General features: G+C 40.3%; 1 non-coding gene across 1 annotated transcript; it reads left to right on the forward strand.

Annotated features, from left to right (window-relative positions):
* The first annotated feature begins 1,843 nt into the window (after positions 1 to 1,843).
* Positions 1,844 to 1,950, forward strand: LOC145080697 (small nucleolar RNA R71). Its single transcript, XR_013695287.1, has one exon. It is a non-coding gene; the product is annotated as a small nucleolar RNA R71 (small nucleolar RNA).
* The last annotated feature ends 16,133 nt before the right edge of the window (positions 1,951 to 18,083 follow it).

Consider the following 18,083-nt stretch of genomic DNA (forward strand, 5'->3'; position numbering starts at 1 on the left):
TATGGAGAGAAAGGATTAAATATGATTTATTAATATATTATGAGAATAATATATTAAAGGAGAAATCATATTGTTTAATTAATATTAGTCAATAATTAATTGGTAATTAGTTTTGTGACTAAAAGAGATTAATTAAACTTAAGGGACTGGAATTGTAATTATAAGATAATTGTAATTTGGGCCATGGATTGTCTTAAATCAAGAGGTGGACGAATTCTTATGGGAAGCCCATAAGGAAATCGTCCAAGGGCTTGATTAAAGGAGTCTATGGGTTGCTTAGGGCTTAAGCAACCAAATTAGGGTTTCCTTGTTAGATAACCCTAATAGCCTCACTATATATAGAACCCTTAAGGCTCAAAAACGTGGGGAACTTCTTTTCTAGGGTTAGAACACGTTTTGGGCAGCCTCTAACCTCTCTCCTCTTCATCCTCTTGCTTATGGTGTTTGTGAGCCATTAGAGGAGTGACACTTGTCAATTCAAGGAGGAATTGGGATTGTTATTGCTACATAACAATCAAGGTAATATCTTAAACCTAATTATATGTTAATATTGATTTTCATATGCTAGAATTAGGGTTTATAGTCTTGGATTCAAAGCATGTACAATAGAGAAACCTAGATCCAAGCATTAGGGTTTGTATGAGCACATAGGATGTCTTATGACCAAAACCCATTAACAACTTTAGAGTTCTTCTTTAATTGTTGACGAGTGTCTATAAGATCTTGTAGGAACTTTGCGTATTCTGGAATTCATGAAAGTGAATCGATAAAAAGGGTATTAATGGGAATACCCTTTATTTGCTGAATAAACTCCAGATGTTCCCTTTCCAGTGGACTGAGATGTGCTCAAGATGGGAATGACAAAAGCGGTCGGTAAACCAAGACAAATTCTGAATTTTGTTGTTCAGATTGAGGCCACGTCGTGAACAGAGGAGGTTCACGACGTGAATTCGGTAGTTCAGCAACATTGTCATTTTCATTCTTCGACTTCTTTGGCTTTGGTCTGGATGGCTTTGGTTCCACTTCTAGTGCTTCTAGGAACTCAGAGATGGCCTCTTCTACAGTATCAATCATCATTACATGGGATTGAGCATTCTTTTCGAGAAATTGTGAGGATAATTTGTTGCTCACCAAAGTAGTTAATTGACTAACTTGGACTTCTAAATTATGGATCGATGCTTGATGATTTCTTAAAGAGGCTTGCTGGTCAATCATCATTATGTGCTATTCTTTCATCATTTTCATGTGTTCCTTTAGCACTACATCGGTGTCATCATGCCTTTTCTCGAAAGCTTCCATAAATTTGGTCAAAATGTTTTCCAAGTCTACTTTCTTTTCGGCTGGTGGTTGCTCTTTTTGGTAGATGTCTCGGTCTATCTGCTTATATTTTTCTTCCTTTTGCCTCTTGTATTCATCATATGGCAGCCACTCTTTCTTTGGTTTTCTCCAGTCCTCATCATACTTATCCCCACTCGAGTAGAAAACTTGAGCTTTTTTGTACCCGTTATCATCTAAGCTGCAATCCTTGGTCTAGTGTGGACAATTGCACCTTTCACATCAAACTCTTACTGCATGAAGTGATTGGTCCATTTGGGTCAATATCCAGTCCATAGTATTGAGCATCGCGATCATAGCAGCCATGTCTTCAGAATGTGCACCCCCACTGCCTTTTGCTCCATCTTGTCTTGGGTTGTGGTACTCATGAGAGTGTCATGTGAATTCTTCAACTAAATCCTTGACCTCCCTTGGATTCTTCTTTGTCAATGGCCCTTGAGAATAAAGGAGTTGTCTTGTCATAACATTGACCCCATCATAGAAAATAGACATCTCTTGTTGAACATTTAGATCATGTTGAGGATAATTCCTCAACAACCCCTTGTAGTGCTCCCAAGCTTCATATAGCGACTCCCCCGGTTGTTGCTCAAAGTTGGCTATTGCCTTCTTGAGTTTAGCTATCTTGGAAGGTGGGCAAAATTGATCTAGAAATTCCTCACGCATTTGAGCCAAAGTAGTGATTGTACCAGGAGGAAGTGCTTTCAACCGGTCTTTTGCAGCTCCTTTGAAAGTGATGATGGGTTTTAGGCATAAGAACAATCCTATGTGCTCATACAAACCCTAATTCTTGGATCTAGGTTTCTCTATTGTACATGATTTGAATCCAAGACTAATAAACATAGATCTAACATATTATAAACTGAATTAGGGTTTACAGAATTACCTTTGATTGTTATATAGCAATAACAATCAATTCCTTGCTTGGATTGGCTTCAAAAGCTTAGTGCCTCAAGTGTTGCACCTCTAATGGAGTCACAAACACCTTATGCAACTTGGATGAAGAGGAGAAGAAGAAAGGCTACCCAAAAACGACTAGAAACCCTAGAGAATTAGTTGTCCACGTTTTTGGGGCCTAAGGGGTCCTTTATATACTTGTGTGGGCTGCTAGGGTTTTAGTCAAAACCCTAATGGACAGCTTAAACTCTAAGCAACCCATGAAACCTTCTGGATAAGGCCATGGACGAAAATATGATGGGCTTCCATCATAATTTCGTTCACCCCTTATTCCTTTAGCAATCCTTAGCCAAATAACTCAATTATCCAATAATTGCAGTCCAGTCCCCTAAATTTAATTAATCTCTTTTAGCCACAAAATTAATTATCAATTAATTCTTGACTAATACTAATTAAACAATATGATTTCTCCTTTAATATATTATTCTCATAATATATTAATAAATCATATTTAAACCTTTCTCTCCTTAAATCATCCTACATATTGCTATGGTGAAGGCAACCCAAAAGGACCATGCTCATAATCGGGTCAAGTACATACCAAAATAGTTATGGACTTAGACACTAATCCAACAGTCTCCCACTGGGATAAGTCTAATAACTATTTTCCATATGACTTCCGAACCTGATCAGCAATCGTAGCTTTCAAAAGCCGCTGTCAACTCTGATCTTATCAGATAGCGTGTCCTCTAGATAAGGGATCATATATTCCTCCATTCTCAAGATATCGTATAGACATAAGACATGAATTTTAATCATTCTCTCTATACTGTTTCCCGACTTCTGATTTATGACGACTGATAACAGACTACAATTGAACACATCAACTTAGTCCCGGCTTGGCCAAGCGCTTAGGTATCATCACTAAATCATCTAGAGGCCCACATATATTGCTTTTATCCCACTTTGGGTAAAAGGAATGGATAAACTTCGACTCAAATGCTCGCTTGCATTTATTGATCAAATCACACACAACAATAAGTTTTATAACACCAAGTTATTGGTGCGTTTACTTATTATCAATGTGCAACCGACCAACAAATAACAACTCACACGTCTCGGTTTCAAGAATATACAATATTATCGTCTCACTAATCACTCGTGATAAAACCATGAAGTGATCCAAGTGAGCGTGGGTTTAGTCCAATACTCTAATCTTATCAAAGCACTCATTAACTCTGCAGCAAACTTGTGCTATGTCTAAACCTTTTAGACAGTCTACAGACTCTTCATGACAATCTTCCTTCATACTTACTTCCAACGTATGACCGACTGTGGATGTTTTAATAACCTAGTTATTCTGGAAGTCAAAACATGCAAACTGAAACATAACAATAATGCTTAATCCTATATGGCCCCAAACTTGTGAGAGTAAATAAAACACTTCTATTTATCCACCATATTGATTACTCATTATTTATCATTTAATGTTTCGGATAATCAACTCATTACTTGAATTACAACAACAATTTGTCCCATGCTCTAAGCATGCACACTTTGTTTCCTATGGTCCATGCTTTGTGAAATAAACCTTTTCAATGATGCTCATTTCACAATTCCTCAATCCCCATTGTTAGTGTAAGAACACAAGGTTCTTGCCACTACTAGAATATGCTAGATTCTAACATTTTACGCAACGATCCTTTCGCAAAGTCATAGCACAAAAGTCACCAAGACTTGGCCAATGAAATTACAAGGTACTCTATCGCAAATTGTTACAAGACAATTCTATAGACGTGAAGTCTCACATTCAAAGTATATTCCTTTGAACATCCTTCTTGCATAAAAGTTTCTAATCTAGACATAGATTCTTAATATGCAACCCCCAATATGGAAACATTTCCACATTTGCCATATTACAACTCATTCTTAATAGAATCTTATCTATTCATAATAATGTTGATATGGTCCATCCAATACCATACTTCCAACTACTTACAAGCGACCAATCCTCAGCGAACTTTGGATCGTCCTTTGATAGTTGTTCAATTATTTTAGTCAAAACCAATTCTAGTCCTTTTTCCCTCTTAATGCGCTAGACATTTGGAAAAAAAATTTAGAATGGTAAAATATTATAGCATTTGCAATCGATCCTATACCCGAAGCGTATGGGACACGATGCATAATGTCTTACATAAAGATATGATACTTTACCAATCTTTTGCCATAATATTTTATGTGTCATGTTCTCACAATTCGAACTATGAAGAGGGATGCCGTAATCATAATCGAAATTTAAGAACACACAATGTATCCTTTGACTGAAGATATAAAAATTTCTCAATCTAAGCTTTAGATTTTGAAACGAAGTAAAATATTCTCTCCCTTAATTATATCAAAACAACTTTTCAACCCATGCAACTTTGCAAATTGAATATTTGTTTTTCTATAATTAATATTGCTAACTTGCAATACTCGCTATGATAATCATACAATCATAACACTTATGCTCCCACTATCATGATGATTATTATCATATAAGCATAACACTTATGCTCCCACTAGCTTTGACATGTGTTTAAAAAACAAATGAACTTCCAGAAAAACAATGCCTATTGAATTTCTGAAATTCATATTTTTAATACTAGATGCTTCGATAAGCCTTTATCTAAGCTTCTTAAAATTATACACCTTTGCCTTAGATAGCTCATATGTGTGCTTAAACAATTTAGAACTTATGTTACTAAGTTCCAAATGTTCAAACTAATTGTCAAATCTCACAATTCGAACTATGGAAAGGGATGCCGTAACCATAATCGAATTTGAGAATACAATTTTCACAATTGCTATTTTCTTAAGATCTCTCTTAGTGAAAGCATTTCCTCACAGTCATTTTCATGAAGTAGGGAATCTTATGACACTTAGATTTTACGGTGTATGAGTTCCTATCCATGTGAATTTGCCAAAACCAAAGTTTGTGACAAATTCAACCTCATATGGACTGAACTTTCTTAATCTTGATTTCTTGCCTTATGGTAACACGAGTGCCCACCATGTCTTCCAAGTAGTTTAGTAATTTTTCCTTACATATCAATGTACTTTCCATCGACTAAGGCTCTAGTATGCATTCAAATGAGAACTCATAGAACTCACATACACAATTAACTCAATTGGAATGGCATAGAAACAAAATAATGTCAGCACGACAGGTTGTAAACCTCAAGTCGTGTGCTAGTGATGATCTATAAGGTTTATTCTTGATTTGTTCTTGAAACCCTTCAAGACCATTAAGACTCCCACTGACTCCTTGATATATAAGATTCTCTTGTCAAGAAACATTTCTTGACAAAGCAAATATTCAAGAGTTAGTGTAGTTCTTATCAAGACAAAACACTTCACATAATTGGTCCTAGTTGGTCTCTATCTTATCCAAGACAGCACAACTTACCAATTTCAAATGTGCAAGAATAAGAAAACTTTTCCAAGTTCCACATTTGATGAGTGTTATAAACCTACTTAAGACTTTTCACTCAATGTCACAATCTTGACTCTAAGACTTGATATTGGAACGAAGTATGATTGACTTATTGATTTAACCATTTCTACAATACTCGATTCCTCTTCTTAGACATGCAATTGCACTAAGACTCACTTAGAGGATCTATTGAGACATGGTTCTTAATCTTTAAGACTTATCATAAAACACAATAAAAGGTACTCTCCCTTCTTTTTAGAAAAGAGAAACTTTTATCTTTCTGCCTACTTGATTCTTCTTTATTCGTTCTACTATTCATTGAAACTCTTTCAATCAACTCAGAATTACACTTAATCTTATAAGTATAATCATATTTACTAAACTTTAGTAAATCATGACGAATATCTTTGTCACTCTTGTGGTGGACTTGATCAACGCACAACCTTGTGTACTTGATCTCCTTGTCCTTCAATTGACACTTTGCCAAAGAATTAGTCTAAGTTTCCCAAATGTGAAAGTTTTTCATTCATCATACAATACACATTGCATGATTCCAAGTTTCTGTCCAATTGAAACTTGGGCGATGAGAAACTCTCCCTATTTGGTAAACTTTTGATATTTCCACAAATAACATAATTAAGAATCAAATCCATTTTGCTAACAATAGAAGTACACAAACATCAATTTTTCATATATTTCATTCCAAGGATAAACAAATAAGATAAAAACCAAAATTTATTTTATTCATAAAAACAGCGGAAAACATATCCTTACAATGCAAAATTCAAATGAAAAACTATGCAATCATATACTCCTAACAATTCTATCATAACTTCCTAAGCTCATAATCTGATCTTCAAATTCATGCGATCAAAATCCATTTCTTCGTGATCAGACTCATCTTGCTCTTCCATCAAACTTCCTCTATTTTCTCTAATCCTGCAAAACATGCCAATGTAATCTTATCACATTATGAATAAAGAATAGGAATTTAAATGGAGTTAGATAGTGGATTTTATACCTGAATTAGAGCCATACTTATCGACTCTCCTATCTATTAGATTCTTCAGGTCCTTCGGGCAGCTTCGTATCCATTGCCCCTTCCCTTAGCAGCAGGAACAGGTGGTGTCCATGGAAGCATGGTTGGTTGAGTTATCAGACAAATATGCTCCATTACTTCGCCAAATCATTTCTGATTCAACAACAATAAGCATGTAAGTCAAGTTAATGAGGGTTGTGTCAAGTTTCATCATATGATACTCTCTTATGAACTTATCATATGATTCAGGGAGTGACTGAAGAACCCAGTCCATAGCCAACTTATTTGAGATACACGCACCCAACATAATCAACCTATCAATGTGTGATTTCATCCCTAGGATGTGAGCACACACGGGTTTGCCATCTTGATGTTCCATTTCCAATAGGGATTCGGTGATCTTGAACCTTTCAAATCTTCGATCATTAGGGTTAGGGAGAACAACGGGAGGAAGAGGAGGAAGTGAAATAAAGCTAGTCCACAGTGATCCTTCACTTTGAATCAAGCTTTCACTTTCATTAGGAACACTTTTTCCTTGGGATTCGGGAATACCACAGTTAGAGTCAGACATCTACAAAATGGGATAAAATTCAAGGTAAGTTGATTGAGTCCTTAATAAAACACTCAAATGAGTTATTAAGGCTAGGATCCAACACAATATTCTACAACCTAGAAAAGGGATGCTGTAATCTAGTTGCAAAATATTTGAAGGTAGGTAAATGACGATTTACCAATTTCCACCATGAAAAACGAAAAGGAAGATTAAGTTTTAAATGAATTGAAACTCCTAGATCTTTTGAGATCCATTGAACTTTTCAATGGCATGTTTAATCTTGATTATGCCCTACTATTTGTGACTGGGATGCCGAGGATCACAAATAAGGTGTGAATAACCATACGAATCACGTGGTGCACCCAATGCTACAATCACCTAATCAATGTTCCGGTTAGCCACACACGCTCTATTGATCTATGACAAACATAGAGTCACCCTTCGCTACCAATGTCATCCCCAAATTAGCGTGCCGGTTAACCACACACGCTCCACTAACGTTTGATAGGGGTACGAAGTGTAACTCTATGGATTAGCATACAATTTCACATTTTTCCTAAAGTAACTATGATTAGGGAATTTGAAAAAGCATTTAGTTACTTTGTACTTCATTATACTTATAATGGAAGGTTTCTGTCATATCCTACCCGTTCGGCTAACGACCCTCCACTAGTCAAGAGTGCGGTGGGTAAGAGTGGATACCCATTCAATCGCCATTTTATAGGCAATTTCCTTAAACACCCCTTATAGACCAGCTTCGTGAATGAGGCCTACTAACGGTAAGACTGACTGTTTACTCATACATATATAATACTAGACTTTTAATGTTATATATAGTATATGGTGTATTTTACACTTTTAAAATACTAGGTGGTTTAACTTAGTAAATTATACTTTTAATTTAATTAAATGTAAACCAAAAACTTTATGGGTTTATTAAATCACTTTTTAATTATGCACTTTAATTTATTAATAAAACCATAAGGGTGTGATTTGAACTTTTCAAATTACTAGGGTTTTAGTATTTAACATTTCAAAATTAAACTTTTAGTCAAATTTTAAATTCCAAAACTTGAGGGAAAGTTTTGAAACATTTCAAAACATTATTGATCAAATAACAAATAATTCAAATTAAACAATTAATTTCATAATTATCTATATTTGACCTAATCTTATCTTAGTCACTAGATAATTACCAAATAATTTGAAATAATCCATATTTATCATATAAACAACCAATATTTAAAAGATTTGAAATTATCTATTGTTTTGGCAAGGATAATCATTAATTTAAGATAAAAATCGGATTTTAACTTCAAAAAATGAATTATGCATCAAATCCAAGTCAAAGCAGCAGCTAAATCCCGAAATACCCTCTGCCTGACGCACTGGCTCGCCGAGTCAGACCTGGACTCGCCGAGTAGGGCCAACTCGCCGAGTCCAGATACTGACTTGCCGAGTTGTGTCGGGCAGAGGCAAAAAACTCGATTTTAAGCAAACAAAACAGTTAGGCATCACATACAACTGAAACCAATCAAGGCTCTGATACCATTGATGGGTTTTAGACATAAGAACAATCCTATGTGCTCATACAAACCCTAATGCTTGGATCTAGGTTTCTCTATTGTACATGCTTTGAATCCAATACTAATAAACATAGATCTAACATATTATAAACTGAATTAGGGTTTAGAGAATTACCTTTGATTGTTATATAGCAATAACAATCAATTCCTTGCTTGGATTGGCTTCAAAAGCTTAGTGCCTCAAGTGTTGCACCTCTAATGGAGTCACAAACACCTTATGCAACTTGGATGAAGAGGAGAAGAAGAAAGGCTGCCCAAAAACGACTAGAAACCCTAGAGAATTAGTTGTCCACGTTTTTGGGGCCTAAGGGGTCCTTTATATACTTGTGTGGGCTGCTAGGGTTTCAGTCGAAACCCTAATGGACAGCTTAAACTCTAAGCAGCCCATGGAACCTTCTGGATAAGGCCATGGACGAAAATATGATGGGCTTCCATCATAATTTCGTTCACCCCTTATTCCTTTAGCATTCCTTTGCCCAATAACTCAATTATCCAATAATTGCAGTCCAGTCCCCTAAATTTAATTAATCTCTTTTAGCCACAAAATTAATTATCAATTAATTCTTGACTAATACTAATTAAACAATATGATTTCTCCTTTAATATATTATTCTCATAATATATTAATAAATCATATTTAAACCTTTCTCTCCTTAAATCATCCTACATATTGATATGGTGAAGGCAACCCAAAAGGACCATGCTCATAATTGGGTCAAGTACATACCAAAATAGTTATGGACTTAGACACTAATCCAACAAGTGACTGGTAGCATCCTTAGTAAGATGGCATCTCTATTGACATTCGGGACACTGAAGTAGTCAGCAATGTCGTTGACCTCATCTAGATGCTTAAATGCATCCTCATGATCCTTCCCATAAAATGGTATATCCTTAAGTGCAGTGAGGATATGTCCTTTCAACTCGAATGTGGCAGCGGCAGGTATCCGTGGTTGTACTAATCCCTGACCAACATCTTCTTGAATACGCTCTTTGTAAGCTCCCATTGACATTTCTTCAATGTTAGCCATTTCGTTGTTTGGATCGTCTTCGGGTTCGCTCGTTTATAGTTCAAACTCGTTCTCGGACTCGTATTCAGACTCGTTTTGGATAGGTATTTGATCTAAACTTCCAACCTTGCTCTTGTCCTTTGTAGATGAGCTTGATTCTCCCATTTTCTTCCCCGACTTATTTGAGAACACTGACTTGACTTCTTGTAAGGGTGTCTTCTTTGGTGTTTGATCTTCTTTCACGTTCTTATCTTTCTTTTTGTGAAGGGCAGACTCTGGATCTTCAAGAGGTGGCACCAAAGGTGTGTTGGACCCTCTGGTCATGTACTCCTGCAAAATAAACAAATATAAAAACATAAAACTGAAGAAAAACTAAATAAAAATTGTCTGCTGACTGGCCACCACGACGTGGTAAAGGTCAACACCTCGTGTTGTCGCAGAAAAACTAATAGAAAAGAAAAACGAAGAAAAATGAAAAACTACTGGATTCACGTCGTGAGCTTAAGGCTCACGTCGTGAATCTGGTACCGAAACAAAAACCTAAGCTAAAAAAAACTTTTTGCATGTTTTACCCCACAAAAAAGATCGATCAATATAAAGCAAATAAATAAACAATCAAATAAGCCGTTCCCCGGCAACGGCGCCAAAAACTTGATGCGTGCAATTAGCTACACCTAATTTTAATATTTATAGCCTAACTACCTTACTAACTAAATTGCACCTAGGCAGTGTACCTAGTCAAAATTATAGAATAGTTGGGTAAGTCAGGTGTCGATCACAGGGACAGTTTTGACTTATTAATTTATCTACTACTAAATTAACCTAATTACTAACAAATGAAGGGTTTTTATATGATTTTGCACGATCAGACGAACTTAACTCAAATTCAATCAATTACTAAAAACACTCTTGTTTAGTTCGAATCCACTTCTTCTTTATGGTTAGCTAACAATTATGGATTATCAAGTTGGTTGTTATTGTATTAGTAATTTAAGTCTAAATTTACTAATATTCAACTAATTCATGCAAACTATGTATGGTCACACACAATCAAACACAAAATAAGTTGTAGATTATGAATTTACTATGTAAGATTAGGCAAACAAAATTATGGTCATAATTTATGTTCTCTAGCACAGCTAAATTTATTTACTTTAATTACTATCTAAGATTTTGGTCGATCCTAGCTCTAGCAATTTAATGTTCACTAAATCACTAGGTTTCAAGTTCATGTAATTTAATAATCACAAAGCTACACAAAACATGAATCTAAGCAACTAAAGAAACAAATATTAACATGCTAGGTAGTACAAATCAAACACAAGCAAATTACCATGTAACATCCGGATTTCTTGGTATCATAAATTGAGTATTTATTTTGAGCCAAGGAGAGGGACTCGATGAGTTGACGCCTAGACTCGTCGAGTAGGATCGCAACTACTGACTAGGATTAATGAACGGACTCGACGAGTCCGCGCTGTGGACAGAAACCCTAAATCTTTGGGTCTAAGCCCTATTTAAGGGACCTTATGGCCTTCGTTGCGGCCACTTATTCCCCCTTGAGAAACACTAGTGAGCCAGAAAGCTGAGAGAGAGAGAGAGAAGGCTAATTTCACCACCATAGTGAATTCTTGCAAGGAAGGAAGGAGGATTCAATCTAGGCTGCTTAGAGGAGGGCTCATAACTTCTTCTACTTCTCCAAGGGCTTCTGTTCAGGTATGAATCCATGCCTATTTCGTGTATAAAGTATATTTATGGAATCTAGGGTTTCTTTACCCTTTATTTTGTTGGAATATAGAGCTTGTGAAGTCCCATTGAGGAATAGACTTTAGATCTGGACTTTGAGAGGTCCAGAGAGTCCCAACAACCAAGCTTTATGTTGTTACATGAGGATGATGAGCTTAGGACTCCATTTTTAGGGCTATTTCTTCAAATAGAGCTATATGTGTGATGCATGAACGTAAAGTTCATACCTTTATGTGACTTTTGGGTGTTAGAAGGTCAGATCTATAGGTTAGAGAAACAGATCTAACCTCATAAGGTCATTTGAGTATCATCATGGAAGAAACTCGTCAAGTCCATGAGCAGACTCGACAAGTCGGATCGTGTTGCACCACGGTTCGTTATCAGGGGTGACCCGTCGAGAGGAAGGTTAACTCGATGAGTCGAGTGAGGCTTAGGAGGATTCAGAGGACACGCATGGACTCGCCGAGTCACCCGAGTGCACTCGACGAGTCTGGTCAAAGTTGGACCGTTGACTGGAAGTGACTTTTAGGGTTTGGTCAACATTTGGACATTGGACCCTTGGAGGGGTAAAATGGTCTTTTTCCCTTTTGAGAGAATATAGGGAGGGACTAGTCTAGCCTTTGAGAGCCGTATTAATTAGAGATAATTATTTTGTGTGTGATTAGGCGGAGGCTAGATCAGCATTTCGAGTTCGAGTTATCCGTGTTACCAAGGTGAGTCTTCTCATTATACATTACCTAGAGTGGTATCTATGTGCAGACCGGAGGGTCTTATTAGTTATGTGTATGTTTGAGTTTATGTGCATTGTGATATATGTATGCTATGTGTGATATAGAACGAACCGGAGGGTCCAATGATTTAGACCGGACCGGAAGGTCGAATGAGCTAGACCAGACTCGAGGGTCCAACGAGCTACGGGACTGGAGGGTCCCGCCGAAACACATTAACCGGAAGGTCATACCGAGTTATAGTCTTGAGTGGCTTATGTGCTATATGTGGTATTTTGGGGAACTCACTAAGCATTTATACTTACCGTGTTGTGTGATATGTGTTTCAGGTACCAGCGAGGATCGCGGGAAGGCGTCGGCATGATTTGTACACACTAGCAGAGGATTATGTTTTGAGATTCTGGGATATGTTTTATTATGATGACATTTGATACATGAGATTCTGAGAATATTGCTTGAGTTTTATTATGTTGAAAAATGAAAATTTGTTTTAAAAATTACGTTGTTACAAGTTGGTATCAGAGCCTTGGTTTGAGGGATTTGGATGCACCTTCGGGCGTATCTGAACTCAAACTGAGGATTTGAGAAAAAATTTCATAAAAGAAACAATTTTTCTAAAAAGAGAAAAAGATTTTGAGAAATGCAGAATGGAGCAGTGTGTACGATCAACCAGCGCCCGTATGGTGATTTCCCAAAATACCCTTTCATTATGTGTTATGAGATATTATGTGATATGCTATGCATGCTAGAGTAGACCAGGTATTCATATTTAGGACTAGAGTAGGCCTGATTTGTGATGCCTTAGCCTAAAGATTACTGCTACTATGAGATACTTCGAGAGTAAGTAGGTAGCATCGAGGAGCTTATGAGTGGTCGACTGGAGGGTAGCCTGAGTTTGGTGAGATATAGAGTACTTGTGACCTGGGATCCTAGGAGGAGGACTTGGGGTGAATACCGATGTGTTGTGGAAGGTAGTATAAGGACCGTACTACTGGAAACACCGGATCGGTGAGCAGTCCAAGTATGAATCCTTAGGGTACTAAATAACAAGTAGGGTTAAGTATCGAGTGCGAGTATACTCGAGCGAGTCTCTGATTTATTTTGTGTTGTATTTCAGAGACATCATGGTTGGGACGTGCTACAACCCAGGAGGCAGTGGTGCCAGTGATGAGGAGATCCGCAGGTTGATTCATGAGGAGGTGGTGGCAGCCATACGAGCTGAGATTCCTGAGATGTTTGGGTCTATCAAGACCACTTTGATTGAGACGTTTGACGAGCAGTATGCTTCTCTTACTGAGGCTGTCGTTGCTGCAGCCACTGCAGCCGTTGCCGCTGCCAGGCCACATGGGGGTGACTCATTGCTGTACCGAGAGTTCAGGGACACGAAGCCACCAGAGTTTGATGGGACTCAGGATCTGATAGCCGCGATGAGGTGGATCTCTGACATTGACGGATGCTTCTACACTTGTTCTTGTCCAGAGCATCTGAGGGTACAGATCGCACTGAACCAGCTTCGCTTGGGAGCGAAGGACTGGTGGAAGTTTGTGACAGCAGATTTTACTCCTGCAGAGCTTACCGCGGTGACCTGGGAGAGGTTCACCATTATGTTCAGAGAAGAGTATGTTCCCTAGGTGGAGAGGGAACGTTTGGCCCGGGAGTTCTTGTCCCTCAAGCAGGGGACGAAGTCCTTGATTGTGATTACACGAATGTTTCATGAGAGGGCGTTGTTTTTCCCTGGGCACATGTCTACTGAGCAGGCACGTATGAGTCGATATCTGAGCATACTGAGGAGGGAAATTTGTGAGTTCGTGACGAACTCGATGTACCAGACATTTTCCGAGCTTCAGGAAAATGCTCGGAAGAGGGAGATCGAGCTTGAGACTCAGGCCAGGGAGGAGGCCGAGTCTCAGAGGAGGGATAGGCGGCTGGTTTAGTCTCAACCGACAGCCAAGCGGGAAAAGCCAGCTGATTCGAGATCTGGGGGCCAGAAGGGCCGTACTTGCGGGAAGTACGGCAAGACTCATGATGGGACGTGCAGAGCGGGTGTGTGCTACAAGTATGGGAAGGAGGGGCATATCGCGAGGGAGTGCCCCAAGGGATTTTCGGTTTGCTTTCACTGCAACCAGATAGGCCATTGGAAGGCCGAGTGTCCACAGCTACTACAGGGATCTGCACCTGCTGCTAGGGCTGCCGAGCCCCGACCAACGAAGGTCGAGGCACCATAGGCCCATGGGAGAGCCTTCCAGTTAATAGCGGAGGAGGTCCGCGCAGCGCCAGATGTCGTGGCTGGTATGTATTCTTTATTTACTTATGTTGAGTTTGAGATTTTGTGCTTATATTGTGGTATGCATAAGTACTTTTCTTGTGAGTTATGTACCTCCTTTGGTGTTATTTGACTCGGGTGCGAGTCGATCTTTCGTGTCATTAGCATTTCGTCAGCACATCAGTGCCCGATGAGAGGCGTTGAGTCGACCTCTACGAGTTTCTATAGCTGACGAGCGAGCGATTTATGCTACAGATGTGATTCGAGGATGTGTACTCGAAATTTTTGGTGTTGAGTTCCCGATAGACCTGGTACCGATTGTGATGGGTGATGTCTGTGTCATTGTGGGCATGAACTGGTTGAGCCGATTTGGAGCTGTTATAGACTACGAGTGACAATTGGTGACCATACGAGACCCTAGTGGGGGAGTGCTTACGGTGTATGGCGAGGGTACCCGGTCTGGGTCAGCGTTTTGTACGGCTGCCATGGCGAGGCAGAGTCTACAGCAGGGCTGTAGAGGGTTCGTAGCCTATGTGATGGATACGGGAGCTGCCGTAGAGAGCCCGAGTTCTGTCGGTGAGGTACCAATAGTGCGAGAGTTTCCGAATGTTTTCCCCAAAGAGTTTCTGGGTGTGCCTCCCAAGAGGCAGGTGGAGTTTCACATCAATTTGATTCCGGGGCAGCACCTATTACCAAGGCACCCTATCGCCTTGCGCCACTGGAGATGCAAGATTTATCCTCGCAGCTGCAGGAGCTATTAGGGAAGGGATTCATCCGACCGAGTAGCTCGTCGTGGGGAGCGCCGATCCTTTTTGTCAAGAAAAAGGATGGTTCACACCGGATGTGCATTGATTATCGGGAGTTGAACAAATTAACGGTCAAGAACCGTTATCCATTACCGAGGATCGATGATCTGTTCGATCAGTTGCAGGGTGCGTCTTGGTTTTCCAAGATAGACCTGAGGTCTGGATATCACCAGATGAGAGTGCGTGCACAAGATATCCAGAAGACAACGTTTAGAACTCGTTATGGGCATTACAAGTTCGTGGTGATGCCGTTTGGGCTCACCAATGCACCAGCAGCGTTCATGGACCTCATGAACCGAGTATTTAGGCCAATGTTAGATCGATCGGTGATCATGTTCATTGACAACATATTTTAGTGTATTCGAAGACCAGAGAGCAGCATGAGGAGCACCTGAGGGAGATCCTCAGAGTATTGAGATCGGAGAGGCTTTATGTCAAATTCTACAAGTGTGATTTCTAGTTACGAGAGGTCCAGTTCTTGGGACATCTCATTAATCAGAATGGGATATTGGTCGATCCGGCCAAGATTGAGGCTGTGATGAGTTGGGAGGTGCCGAGATCTCCACCGAGATCAGGAGCTTTCTGGGGTTGGCCGGCTACTATCGGAGATTTATCCGGGATTTCTCCAAGATTGTCGTTCCCCTCACCATATTGACCCGGAAGGGCGTTGCTTTTTCTTGGGGTCCAGAGCAGCAGACCTCGTTTGAGACCCTTCGCCAGAGACTATGCGAAGCCCCGGTGTTAGCCCTTCAGGAGTTGGGGGCGATGGTGTTCGCCCTCAAGATATGGCGCCATTATTTGTATGGGGTTCGGTGTACCATATACACAAATCACAAGAGTTTGAAGTATCTGATGGATCAACCCAACCTGAATATGCGCCAAAGGAAATGGTTGGATGTGGTAAAGGATTACGACTATGAGATCATGTACCACCCGGGCAAGGCTAACGTGGTAGCCGATGCTCTGAGCCGTAGTGCGTAGAGTGCCCCGATTCGAGATATATGTTTAAGGATGATGGCGATGACTCCGGTGTTAGATACTATTCGAGAGGCCCAGACAGAGGCTGTGAGACCGGAGAACCACAAGAAAGAGCAGGTGATTGGATAGGTGTCCGAGTTTGTGACGGACAACCGAGGGCTTATGACCTTTCGTGGTCGGATTTGGGTATTGTATACGGGCGGGGCACAACTCTGATGGAGGAGGCACATAGATCGAGATTCTCGATCCATCCCGGGGCCACCAAGATGTATTTGGACCTGAAGAGAGACTACTGGTGGCCCTGTATGAAGAGGGATGTTGCATGGGTATTAGAGAGGTGCTTGACCTGTCGTCGGGTTAAGGCCGAGCACCAACATCCGCATGGCAAGTTGTAGCCATTAGAAGTTCCATAGTGGAAGTGGGAACAGATTTCTATGGATTTTGTCACCAAATTACCGAGAACCGCAAGGAGTGTTGACACAATTTGGTTGATTGTGGATCGGCTGACGAAGAGCGCTCATTTCCTTGCTATCAGTGAGAGCTCTTCCGTTGAGCGACTGGCAGAGATGTATGTGAGAGAGGTGGTGTCACGGCATGGATTGTCGATCTCGATTGTGTCAGACCGAGATGTATGTTTCACTTCCAGGTTTTGGAAGAAGTTTCATGAGGAGTTGGGTACGAGATTGCACTTCAGGTCTGCTTACCACCCGCAGACGGATGGCCAGAGTGAGCGGACGATTCAGACACTCGAGGACATGCTTCGAGCATGTGTTATGGACTTTGTTGGAAGTTGGGACACATACCTACATTTGGCTGAGTTTTCTTACAACAACAGCCACCATTCGAGTATTGGTATGCCCCCCTTTGAGCTTTTATATGGGAGGAGGTGTCAGACCTCCATCTGTTGGGGATAGGTAGGGCAACGAGTGATGGTTAGCACTGAGATAGTGCTTAAGACGACTGAGCATATATAGTAGGTTAGACAGAGGTTACTGACAGCCCAGATCCGTCAGAAGAGTTATGCGGACCGGCGGCGATCCGAGCTCGAGTTCCAGGTTGGAGATTTTGTACTCTTGAAGGTATCTCCTTGGAAAGGAGTGATCTGATTCAGGAAGAGGGGCAAGCTGGGGCCCCGATACATTGGTCCATTCAGGGTGACCGCGAGGGTGGATAAGGTAGCTTACCGTCTGGAGCTACCCGAGGAGTTGAGTCAGATCCATGATACCTTCCACATATCCCAGTTGAGGAAGTGTATAGCCGATGAGACGGTAGTGGTGCCACTAGAGGATATTCAGGTCAACGCGAGTCTGAATTACATTGAGAGGCCGATCGCGATCTTGGATCGGAAGGTCAATGTTCTGAGGAACAAGGAGGTGCCCATGGTTCAGGTCCAGTGGCAACATTGGAGTGGGTCCGAGCTGACTTGGGAGCCGGAGACGGAGATGCGGGAGTAGCATCTAGAGTTGTTTGCAGAGCGAGACTTCAAGGCGAAGTCTGATTCTAGTGGGGGAGAATTGTAACAACCGGATTTCCAGGTATCATAAATTAAGTATTTATTTTGAGCCAAGGAGAGGGACTCAACGAGTTGACGCCTAGACTCGTCGAGTAGGATCGCGACTGCTGACTAGGATTAATGAACGGACTCGACGAGTCGGCGAGTGGACTCGACG

This window comes from Lactuca serriola, chromosome 1, assembly GCF_051521515.1.
Source record: "Lactuca serriola cultivar US96UC23 chromosome 1, Lser_US96UC23_V15, whole genome shotgun sequence".
Lineage (NCBI taxonomy): Eukaryota > Viridiplantae > Streptophyta > Magnoliopsida > Asterales > Asteraceae > Lactuca > Lactuca serriola.